Source organism: Mytilus galloprovincialis, chromosome 5, assembly GCF_965363235.1.
Source record: "Mytilus galloprovincialis chromosome 5, xbMytGall1.hap1.1, whole genome shotgun sequence".
Lineage (NCBI taxonomy): Eukaryota > Metazoa > Mollusca > Bivalvia > Mytilida > Mytilidae > Mytilus > Mytilus galloprovincialis.
In genome coordinates this window covers 5,442,862-5,456,507 of record NC_134842.1, presented here as the reverse complement: position 1 = coordinate 5,456,507, position 13,646 = coordinate 5,442,862, and positions in this window count along the sequence as shown.

The following is a 13,646-nucleotide window of genomic DNA, read 5'->3' as shown; positions in this document are numbered from 1 at the left end:
TTATTGTTTTCATATAAGCTGTACATAAACTAAATAATTGTAAAATTTTAGTGATTTCTGTACTTAGGTTATTTTTTTATTTTGATATTACCTCTATTTCTCCTATTAGTTCATCAGAAAAAAAGGACATTAACAAAAATGTATGCTTCTTCCGGAGGCAGATTGTTAGCTTAAATGAACGGTGACCCCATTTTTTTATTTCATTTTTCTTTTAAGTAAATGATAAAGTTCATTTATAAAAAAATATAGCGAAATCCTATATTAGAAAAAAAAAAATGATTTATACCCAGAAGTCCCCTTCACAGTGTTTTTTGTAAGCAATTTCTTATGAAAAATTTCTCCAAGCATTTTTTTATCCCTCTTTTCAAGATAAAAATGGTGGAAAAAGCAAACTAATACCTAGAAATTTTATTTTCATCTTAATTATATATTGGTCCCTTGTCCATTGTCATGGTCCAGATAACTGCTTTCAGGACAACTATTTTTTGGTTATTATCTTGAATATTTTTATAGATCAAGATAAACCATTTAGGTGGTATGAGAGTCTAAAATAAAAATGATAGAATTTGTTCATACTTTGCCAAAACGTAGTATCTATAATAATTGATACATGTTAAAAAATATAATAAAAATGATAGGTCACTGTGCATTTTCTCAAGCTACAGGTTGTGACAAAATGACACATTTTGTATGGATTATAAAGGAAAAAAACACCATTTTGTGATTAGAAACTAAACAAAATGATAGAATTGTAAGATAAATTAGGAAAAGATAGCTTTCAGACAATGCTTTGAGAATATCAAAAGAAAAGATAGGGTCACCGTACATTTTTCCCAGCTAAAATACAAAATAAGAAAATTTTATGTACAATCCTTCAGAAAATGCACTGTTTTAGAGTAACCTCCCCTTAAAGTTTTAAAACATTTAAAAACAACCATAAATAATCAACACTTGTAAAAATATTAATATTTGTAAGTTATGTCAGGGCCGTAACTACATTGAGGCAAATGAGGCAAATGCCTCATGTTTTAAATTTCAAAAAAAAAAAAACTAAAACAAAAGATTGTCTTCTTATGATTTTTTTCATATCAAATTGTTTTCACTGAAAGTGTCATGCAAGAAGCAAGTTCTCTTCACTCTCTGATGTCGCCCCTGCATATTTTTCGTAATCCATGTTTCTATTTTACTTTTGGTTTTCAGAGTTGATGGTCTATTGTTTGTACTTCTGTGTCCCGGGTTTGTCTTTTGTTCATTTATTGTCCTACTTACTGACTAGTCTGAGTATTGATTTTCATTTGTAAACGTGTAACACTATGTAATGTTGCATGTCCACCGATGTCCAGGCATTATGCGAGAAAATATTTTAAGAATATACCATGTTACTGGACACAGAAAAAAGTGATCGTTTCTGCATGGAGAATTGAACTTGATATCAAAGAATACGAAACTGCCTTTCTTGTATATAAAACCATACCCAATTTTTCATAGTATGAATGTATGGACTGCAAAATTAGGTATTTTCTGTAGGTAAGATATGCACAGAAGTGATAGATATGTATTATAAATATAGAAAATTGAATATCTTAATCAACAACAAAATTAAAAAAAATAACTGTATCATATATCCAAGCGCCTGTGGATAAAACTAGATAACTGACATGGTTTGAATTAAAGTAAGACCACCAATTTCCCGGTATCAAACCATTTGTTGAAAAAACATCAATGTGTTGCCATATGACCTTTTACATTCAAGGGTTAAATTTGCATTGACATGATTAAGTCGTGTTCAGACCCTTTAACAGAAAATAAAGAATATGAAGTACACGTGCATGGGAGCTAATCACACACAATGTCAATGTATAGAAAATAATACAATTGATCAATGGTCAAAGTTTTTATTCCTGTTATTCATCTCGATAGTTGCTGGAGGGTCTTCAATAATGAACGAATCATAAATACCGTAAAACAAGGTCATTTGGTCCCTTGTGTCGACTTGAGCAGTAGTAATATTTAAGTATATTACTGCACTAATGACTGGCACTATATTTAAATCTAGTCATAAAAATCTCAAGTCAGCACAATACAAGACCAGAACAGACAGACAAATCCGGTATTAATGATTATGAGAATTACGATTTTTGCTTTATGCTACATATGGGTCTTTTAATGTTTCGAATTTCCCTAAATATTTAAAGTCTTAAATAACAATGAATCTATGTTTTTGCTTTGAGACCAGAATATTGTCGATAAATAGCTAAAAATGATTTGCATTTCTATGTAAGAAAGAGTCCAATAAACGCTCAGAATGCACGATTTTGCGTTATTTTTCTCAGAGCTTCTGGGGGCCTTAAGCGGCCCCAGACCCCTCGCCAAAATATATATTGCTTCTGTATTAAAAGGGGCTAGTTACGGCTCTGTTTATGAACACCCAATTATCTGCTTACCTGGAACATTGGTGCAGTACTCACAGTTACTGATATTTTAGTTAGTACAAAACCAATTACATCAAATGTTTGATTTGTAATAATAGGGTTCATTGGTTTTAGAAAAATATGTCCAAACTAGTTACAGTAACCACAGGGGCTTGTTAGAATTGCCGGGTTTACTATCTACGAACCCCGTAAAAAAAACATTTACAATTGCCGGGTTTACTATCTACTATCTAGATAGTAAACCCGGCAATTGTAACAAGCCCCTGTGCAGTAACTGTAAAATATGTTTAAAATGATGAGTAGGGAAAATAAATCATTCGACCAAAAATCCAAATCTTTAGAGATTTTAAAAAACCAAGTTTTCATTTCAATGTTTTCGTTAATTGTCACTTCATCTAATTTTCCTACCTTTTTATGAATAAATTTCGTTATTGAAGAAATGAAAGAATTAATTTTCATAGTGGGTCAAGTGTAATATAAAAATACAAACCACATTTCGTATCTCAGCGGATAATGTCAATATACCATTAGATAATGACTATCAATAACAGATTGTATGGAGTTCGAGTCAATAGAAGATCCACCCTTTCTGTCAAAGAGCAAAATAGCATCTAGAGGTCAACATATTTTTTTTATATAGAATATATGTGACAGCCTATATCGAACCAGTTTTTAGCTCACCTGGCCTGAACCAGGTGAGTAGTAGGGAGTGATCAGTTTTAAGTGAGGAAAAAAGGTAGGCACGCTGGCACGGATAAATATGGTCATGCCCCTCCCACCGAAAAAAGGTAGGCACGCTGGCACGGATAAATATGGTCCTGCCCCTTCCTCCCTGTCAATCAACAGAAGTCATGACCTTTCGTTTCGATTACACATAAACTTATTTGGTCATAACGATCTGTGAAAAATCTATACATTCACACGTTGTATCCAAATAAGTTCATCGGGTGAGGCTGAAAAGATAGTGTTACCTCCTCGAACAACATTTGCCTGGTCATATAATTAAATTTGGATTCAGATCGACTACGTCATCGTGTAAAAGAATAGATTGATCAAATTTGGATTCAGATCGACTTATATATATTTGAACCTCGAGATTTGAGCGTCATGCCATTATATTAGTTTTTATAACAAAAGTAAATATATGAATAATATGCGTTGCAATTAAAACAAATGATCAAATAAATAATTAAATTATACATAAATGAAAACAAACTTACTTACTTTATCCGAACGTCGCTTGTAGTCATTATATTCCAATCAACAAGAAATGCACGCGTGTACGTCTTGCTGTATCATAAAGCTGGCTTCCTTTTATAATTGAAAAATCACACATATGTTAGAAGACTGACCGATACATATCGCATTAGTCTTATCTTTTGATACATTGATCAGTGTGTATATATATGTCTGGGGATTGAATTTCACATCTTTGTTGATTTATAACAAAGATAACTCGAGTGACTAATTAGATACACAGAACTTTCCTGCTAAATACAATTATTGTTCAATGAAGCCTACTTTTATTTGAGATGCGTGAGTTTCTCATTTATTAAAATCGCAATGTTATGATAAATGACATTTATTATATCCCTGTAAATAATAATTATTTATTGTTATTCTTACACACACACTTTTAAATTCATACCAGATGGACATAAGTGCACAGCGAGATAATTATATCAAATCCTCAAAGGAATCACTTTCATCATCAATATTATTTTACAATAAATTATGTATCAAATTTAAAAGTTAACGGGAAAATGGTCCCAGTCTCGTGTAATTTCCATTACGTTTTAGAACGTTTTCATTTCACCCAGTGGTCGTTTCTAATCGCTTTCATTTACCAAGAATGTGTTTTAGTCGTTCAAAAAATGGAACTTCACTACTGGCTTAGACAAAAAAAAAAAAAAAACGACTGTATACAAACAGAACATTTAAAATGGGAACCCAATTATCTCTTCGCTACCACATCAAATTCCCGATTTTGACATCTGCCAGTGTTGTTAAGCCAATCAAACCACACATCATCACGTGATCAAATACCCTTTATAAACAGCGTTGGAATCCAACGTTCACAGAGTCTTCATAAACTATCGAGATGGAATCAACACAAACCATAACTGAGGGTAAAGAGATTCGAATGACGATTGATATATACTTGTTCTTATATGCTAGAAAAGTGGAAGAAGAAGTCAGACTTTTAACCAGAAAACATTGTTTTGGATGTAGAAACAATCATCCCAGTCAGAGAAAACATTCCTGTCTCATGATGTCCGAGTTAGAACAACTGAATATATACTTCGACGATGCCTTGGAAAATGTTGATTGCGAAGAACTCTTAGAATTGTGGAAAAGGGACACTAAACTTACAGACATATCATTGGAGTTGAAAAATACATTTATAAACCTTTTACAAAACTGTGAATGGCGAGAAAATAATTTACCAGACAAAGATGGATTCTATGAAATGACAAAGAAAATAATCCAACTTGGTGACCGCTTTACAAATTAACATTGCTAATTATTTATGGATTAATAATATATAGCTGATGTTTCTGGGTATTTTTTTTTTTTTTTCAATTTGTAACTAATGTTAATAAATATTTAGTGTCTAATTTGCTTTCATTCATTTCCTATTATTTATTGTAGACTGGAAAGTCGAGAACTATTTTTCGTTATGACAAGGAAGGGAGGGGAGATAACGACGAAAAGTAGTTTTCGACTTTCCATCAGGCCAGATGCACGACAATATGAAACATACACAATATACATTTTATTATACACAATATACATTTATTGTTGACAAAAAAAAATCTTTGCATGGTGTTATGTGGTTTTAATCGAACTTCGGGACTCATTCGAGACATATGAAATGTATGGTTACTTGTATAAAAAAAAAAACAAAAAAAAACATGGTCATGCCGTGGCGGCGTCGGCGGCGGCGGCGATGGATATAAGAGGAAGAGGATCGAATGCTTAATCAAAACCATGGACGAGTTTTACTTATTCGTCAATAGTGGAGACTCGCTCCAACTTTTTCCCCAGAATAGGGGAGGACAGTTCAGAATACGTTTACCTAGATCACACTTAATGAAAGGAACGTGGGAGTGTGCTCTGTTGGAGATGACCTTTGTACCGGCTTTTGAAACGTCTACGCAGAGGATGTACGTGTGTTGCGATCTGGTAAGGGATGAATCTTACGTCAGAGACACTTACCTGCCACTGCTTCAATCCGTAGCCATCAGAAAAGAAGAGACCACGGAGATAATTTTCGAGAGACCGCTCTACCTCGCGTCGAGGGGAGGCGAGATGGAAATATTGGAAATCACCTTGAGAGACGATCGACTTCGCGTGTGCCGTTGCAAAGATGATCACGTGTTCTGCTTGCTTCATTTCCGACAAAAGTTATAAGAGGGAAAGTTCCACCCTTGAAGTGAGGATGGAGTGTCCTAGCTGTCAAAGAATGTTTTCGAGAAGAGACGTCATGTTGAGGCATCATCGAAATAAGCATGGTACTGACGTACCACCACCGCCGCCGCCACCGCCGCCGCCACCGCCGCCGCCACCGCCGCCGCCGCCACCGCAAAATGCGACGCAAGAAAGTTTTCGTTTTCAACACCCGTTCACCATGATCGTCTCCGGTCCGACCTCCTGCGGCAAGACGTTTTTCGTGAAGGAAGCATTGCGAAGATCCACGTGCAACCCGGTACCGGAGAGGATCGTCTGGCTGTACCGACGATGGCAACCCCTCTACGACGAGATTCGAAAGACGGTGGTGCCCACCGTGGAATTCGTTCGCGGTATCCCGACCGAGTTGGAAGCCGATCACTTCTTCGATGCACGGACCAGAAACTTACTCGTGCTGGACGACCTGATGTCGACCTCGGCCAAAGACCGTCGCATCAACGACTTGTTCACGGAAGGATCGCATCATCGTAACCTGTCGGTGGTAGCTGTGAATCAGAACCTGTATTTCGGGAAGGATCCGACTCAGAGGAGAAACTGTCACTACCTGGTCCTCTTCGACAATCCAGTCGATCGCCAGCCCGTCGCCACGCTAGGTAGACAGATGTATCCGAGTCAGAGACACCACTTGATGCAAACGTTCCGAGAGGCCACGAGGAGACCCTTCGGATACCTTCTGGTGGATCTGAAGGCCGCTACACCCGAACACTTGAGATTACGTAGCGACGTCTTGGGCGGAAGCGAGGACGACGCCGAAGCCGAGGACGAAGACGTCGATTCCACCGGAAGCGAATCGAACACCATGGAATTCGGAGAAGAAGACGTCGGAAGCGAATCGGACCTGATGGCTTGCCGCGCATGCGGACTGGTATTTGCGCACGCCCGGGGACTCGAGATCCATCAAGAGAGGGACTGTGGCGACGAACCATCCGCCAAACGATGCAGAACGGAAGACGACGGCGTGGAGGGAACCTACGGATACGAACTGGAGTGTTATCTCGAAGACCTGCCGGCGACCGTGTGCTGTGCCGATGCACTGCCGGATGAAGTCTCGAACAGGCCCCGCAGTTTCGTCGTCAACACGGACGACTGCGACGGCAAGGGCATTCACTGGTTGGCGTTCCACTTCCCGCGAGAGGGACCCGTCGAATTCTTCGATTCGTTCGGACGTTCTCCGGAGTATTACCATCGTCGCTTCATGAACGTGCTCATCGCCAATGGACCTCAATACAGATTCAGTACGACTCAAGTGCAACCGGGATCATCCGATACGTGCGGAATCTATTGTGTACATTTCGTGAAGATGAGATATAGAAACATTAGCATGGAAGACATTGTGAAAGATTTTTCGTCTAGAGACTTGATGAGTAACGACGACAAACTGCTTGCATTGTACGAATGAATGTAATAAATATATATGACCCTGACATCTGCGTTGGTATTTTTTCTATTTGCCCCGAACACGATACGATTAATCGGTGATTGATGTTCACATCATGAAGAGTTGCTTCCCTTTTTTGTATCAGAGTTCCTCGATACGATCACGTGATTTTACACGATGACGTAGTCGATCTGAATCCAAATTTGATTATATGACCAGGCAAATGTTGTTCGAGGAGGTAACACTATCTTTTCAGCATCACCCGATGAACTTATTTGGATACAACGTGTGAATGTATAGATTTTTCACAGATCGTTATGACCAAATAAGTTTATGTGTAATCGAAACGAAAGGTCATGACTTCTGTTGATTGATAGGGAGGGAGGGGCATGACCAGGTTCAAATATATATAAGTCGATCTGAATCCAAATTTGATTATATGACCAGGCAAATGTTGTTCGAGGAGGTAACACTATCTTTTCAGCCTCACCCGATGAACTTATTTGGATACAATGGTGAATGTATAGATTTTTCACAGATCGTTATGACCAAATAAGTTTATGTGTAATCGAAACGAAAGGTCATGACTTCTGTTGATTGACAGGGAGGGAGGGTCATGACCATATTTATCCGTGCCAGCGTGCCTACCTTTTTTCGGTGGGAGGGGCATGACCATATTTATCCGTGCCAGCGTGCCTACCTTTTTTCGGTGGGAGGGGCATGACCATATTTATCCGTGCCAGCGTGCCTACCTTTTTTCCTCACTTAAAACTGATCACTCCCTACTACTCAGGTGAGCTTTTCTCATCACTTTGCGTCCGGCGTCGTCTGTTAACTTTTGCAAAAATCTTCTCTGAAACTACTAGGCGAAATTAAACCAAACTTGGCAACACTCATTATTGGGGTATCTAGTTTAAAAATTGTGTCCGGTGACCCGGCCAACCAACCAAGATGGCCATCATGGCTAAAAATAGAACATAGGGGTAAAATGCAGTTTTTGGCTTATAACTAAATAAACCAAAGCATTTAAAGCAAATCTGATATGGGGGGGGGGGGGGGTAAAATTGTTTATCAGGTCAAGAACTATCTGCCGCGAAATTTTCAGATGAATCGGACAACCTGTTGTTAGGTTGCTGCCCCTGAATTGGTAATTTTAAGGAAATTTTGCTGTTTTTGGTTATTATCTTGAATATTATTATAGATACAGATAAACTGTAAACTGCAATAATGTTCAGCAAAGTAAGATTTACAAACAAGTCGATATGACCGAAATGGTCAATTGACCCCTTTAGGAGTTATTGCCCTTTATAGTCAATTTTTAACCATTTTTCGTAAATCTTAGTAATCTTTTACAAATTTCTTCTCCTCTGAAATTACTGGGCCAAATTAATCCAAACTTGGCCACAATCATCTTTGGGGTATGTAGTGTAAAAAATGTGCCCGTTGAACCGGACAACCAACCAAGATGGCCGCCATGGATAAAAATAGAACATAAGGGTAAAATGCAGTGTTTGGCTTATAACTGAAAACCAAAGCATTTAGAGCAAATCTGACAATGGGTAAAATTGTTTATCAGGTCAAGATCTATCTGCCCTGAAATTTTCAGATGAATCAGACAACCCGTTGTTGGGTTGTTGCCCCTGAATTGGTAATTTTAAGGAAATTTTGCTGTTGTTATTATCTTGGATATTTTTATAGATAGAGATAAACTGTAAACAGCAATAAAGTACAGCTAAGTAAGACCTAAAATTAAGTCAACATGACCCAAATGGTCAATTGACCCACAAAGGAAGTATTGTCCTTTATAGTCAATTTTTAGGCAGTTAAGCTGCCTTATGCGAGCACCCTGGATTTGGGTTCCCCCCTGGTAATTTTTGAAAAAGTGCCATTGCTCTGATCTGGCAGGTCTGGTAGATTCTTTATAACTAATTAGACATTTTTTTCACACTTTTTGTTATAAAAAACAATAAATATAAGGAAGATTACCTTAGATGATCGTCGATTTTCCCAAAACAATTGATGTTCCCCATTTGAAAAAGTGCTAATTAAAAAGTTAAGCATAGCTTTTTATCGTCTGTGCTTTTGATGAAGATGTAAGTGAACTATTGTAAGAATAATTTCATCGCCGAAAATGTTTGTAATAAAGGCATTAAAATTTGCCAAATGGCATGAATGGCGCATGGATATTATTTTGCGGCTATTACGCCGTTGAATTTGGTGGATTCCATCCTACTAAAGGTAAATATTTAAAAGCATTGTCTTACTTCCTCTCTGTATAAGTCTTGGATTTGTAAGAATACTTGATTATTTTATTTCTACATTGTATGAAGATATGTATTTTATTTAATTATTTAATGTAAGCTGATGTTATTATTTGTCATCGTGTCTCTCCTTACTTGCTATGTATCGTGTAAACCCCTAAACATTATACTCGATCAGGGCCATTGCAATTTCAATCGGGACCTCATTTGAATACGTATTTATAGATTTTGTCGATGTCAATTAAGGTCATTTCAAGATGGTTTCCTTTATCGAGTTTTAGTTAAAAGTGAAATCACAAAAATATTGAACTTAGAGGAAAATCTAAAGTTGACATGGTTAATTAATTGCTTTACACACCGTAACCTGTAAACTCATTCATGTAAGAAGATGCACCTGTACAATGTGACCTTTCACCTGGAAATATAGTTTCGTATACAAAATTCCACTTCTTTCAGGTTTACACTTTCAGTATTAATGGTTACAATTTACAATTAAAAAATGTTAGGTCTTGATTTATTTAAGTCGATAAGTTAGGGGTTAAACACAAAAAGTCGGAATACGAAATTTTTTGATACTTTAGGGAGCTACCATTTGATTTTCATGGGGGGGCTAGGAGGAAAAATTTTGTCCTGTATTTTTTTTTAGCTGTAATCTCTGTCCTGCCTTTTTATTTTTCAATCTGTTCGGTCCTGCCTTTTTTTTTTTAGTTTATCCTGACTTTTTTTTACCTAAATTGTCGTCCTGACTTTTTTTTTTGCAAGTGTCTCATCCTGCCTTTTTTTTTTACTCAAAACTCCTGTCCTGCCTATTTTTTTCAAATTTCATCCTAGCCCCCCCCCCCCCCCATAAAAATTAAATGGTAGCTCCCTTAATCACACATATTCAAAATGGCGCATCGTGGTTTACTTGTACACACGTGAATAACATTAAACGAAATCGATCTTGGGAAGATTTCACTAGGTTTTATCTAGACTATAATTGTTTTACCATTGAAGGGTTCATCTTTTATTGATATTCAGGATTCAGGTACACTGTTAAGATGCAATGACACAAATTTTACCAAATCCGAAACAAAGCGGACATTCGATCAAAGGCTGATTTTTATGCAAATTACTAAGTCAACACTGTTAGATTGTTTATTTTATTTGAAAATAATAACAAAGAGTAGTCAAGAATACTTTTATTTCTAAATAATACAAAGAGTTGTCAAGAATACATTATAACATTGACAACACATAATGTTTCTGTTTACTTGGCCAAACCTCGTTCAACATCGTATCCCAACTCTGGAAAAAAATGTCATGAAATCCTATAGTACTGCATAGTCCGCACTCTTTCCACCAATTTCATTCCCAGGGTACAAAACTGCTGACTATACACCCCTTTCTACGGTATGTAACACATAAACAAATGACAGCTACTGAATTACAGGCTCCTGACTTGGGACAGGAACATACTTAAATAATGTAGGTATATCTCATTACCAGAATATTTAGCCCACCCCCTTTGTCATGGTCTATTACCTAATATGTATTAGTTTTTGATTAGGCAACAACCATTTGATTTTCTGGGGGGGGGGGCTATGGTTTTTTTTGAAAAAAAAAGTTTTTTTCCAGTTTTTGGAAGAAAAAAAAATTTGTTTTTTATCCTAAAAAAAAAGTGTGTACAGAAAAAAAAACCATAGCCCCCCCCCCCCCCCCCAGAAAATCAAATGGTTGCTGCCTTAGGTCAGATATTGAGGAACCACTAGTGAATGGTCAATGATATTTGGTGTGCAGTTGGATAAACTTTGTCACTTTTAATTTCTTGGCTCACACCGAACAACAAGGGTCCAGAAATTACTAGTGTAAAACCTTTCAAACTAGAAAACCAAAGGTTTGTTCATAAAGGACAACTTATGAAAAGTCAATGGTATTTGGTAAGCAGTTGTATATTCCTCCATGCAGCTTGTACCTATTAGCAAAACCTACATGTATACTGCATAGTAAGCTTTAAAAGACCAGGAATTAAAAATGTAAAACAATAAAAACTAATAAAAATGTTAAAATAAATAATTGGACATAACTTTTGAAAGTGGCGGGATTGGATAGTGAAAATTTTAGGGTACAAACATTATTCAATACTTGAGAAATAGCCGAGATAATATTTTCCCCAATTTTTCAACAATTTCGTCTTAACTTCTGCCAAGTTTGCCTCTTTTTTTTTTGCCTGCTTTTTTTAATTAACTGCCTACAGCGCCTTTGGTGCTTTGATTAACAATATTCATAAAATTTGTAAATTTTTACTAACATTTTCCACTGACACTACAGAGCCAAGCTAGTTCATTATAGATAGAGATAATTGTAAGCAGCAAGAATGTTCAGTAAAGTAAGATGTACAAACACATCACCATCACCAAAAAACAATCTGCTTCCTTTGTTTAATATTCACAAAGACCAAGGTGAGCGACACAGGCTCTTTAGAGCCTCTAGTTTAAATCACAGGGACTCGGTTGTTAGCAGATTAAAATTTTGTAAATCAATGTTTTTAATTTATTTTTTATTATTTCCTGTCTATTTGCATTACTATATTAACGTATTTAACGTTGCCATCACTATTTCTTTGTTTTCTGGCAATGTGCAGTTTACTATCCATATCCATATACTGAAAAAACCTAAAGGGATCTAAGTCGCCATCTTGAATTGCCTTCCCTACTTTAGATAAAAAATAATTAAAAATATTAATAAATTACTATATATATACCTTACAACATCCCTCATTTTCTTCCGAAATTATTCTTCTATCACATGCATATTTTGATTTGTGGATTAACAGAACCCTTACGCAGTTTCAGTTGCATTCGTGTCAGAATATTCAAATTTCCCGGCGAAAGCAACGTATCATTCGGAAACTTCCAGGTTGATGCGTTTACTACAACGATAAATCCTTATAAACAGACGAGTGCTGTCCCCTGATTTATTATTACATATCGAGCGCAAAATTATTAACCATGTTAACGAATAGAACCTTTCTTCAAACGGGGTAACATAAATCAATTCAAGATGGCGACTTAGATCCCTTTAGGTTTTTTCAGTATATGGATATGGATAGTAAACTGCACATTGCCATAAAACAAAGAAATAGTGATGGCAACGTTAAATACGTTAATGTAGTAATGCAAATAGACAGGAAATAATAAAAAATAAATTAAAAACATTGATTTACAAAATTTTAATCTGCTCACCGAGTCCCTGTGGTTTAAATATAATTTTTTCAAAGAGGATAATAAAGGATTTGGTATAATCTTCAATTTCCATAATAAAAATAAACAAACAAAACCAGCGAAGTATCCACTGACAAAGTTGTTACTTCAGAAATGCACATGAACTTGTTTACGTATAAGTATGACACATACAGTTCAACGTACGTAAGTTCAATGTGGGTGGTATCCATTTCGGAAACGGTCGATTTATTATATTGTAACATAAACACCGGATCGGAACAATTTTTGTCCTGTCAAAACAACAAAAGCATCCCGTTAGTTTTCCGTTTAACAATAAAAAAATATTATCTTAAAACATGCACCGGATTAATATTAGGAAATACAACAACGAGATTATTACAATACGTAAAAAAGAGGGGGTTCCCAAGCATGGGTACCACTGTTATTCTGGAATAACATGCACTAGTTATACTCGAGATCGAAAATCAAACTGTATTTTTAAAAGTCATATTTGCCTGTGATAGTCGAAGCCTTATCTTCAGTGTAATCACATTATCTTATGAGCAGTAGACAAAATGTATAATTTTAGTCATAGATGTATGACGCAAAACATTCATTGTCTTATGATTGATAATGCAAGTTTATAAAAATGGAGAAAAAAAAACCAGTACATTTACTTTAATTAACATATTGTTCATTTCTTTAACCTATGCAAGTTTTTCATATATTTTTTCAGGAAAAAATTACATTTCATCTAAATCCGAGCGATAAATGTTAGTGCATAATAACATTTCAACTAAATCCGAACAATGAAACATAGTGTAGAAATTCATCTAAATCAGAGCGATACATGATAGTGCAGAAATACTAACAATGACCACTGCCCTTTTCTCGATCTTGA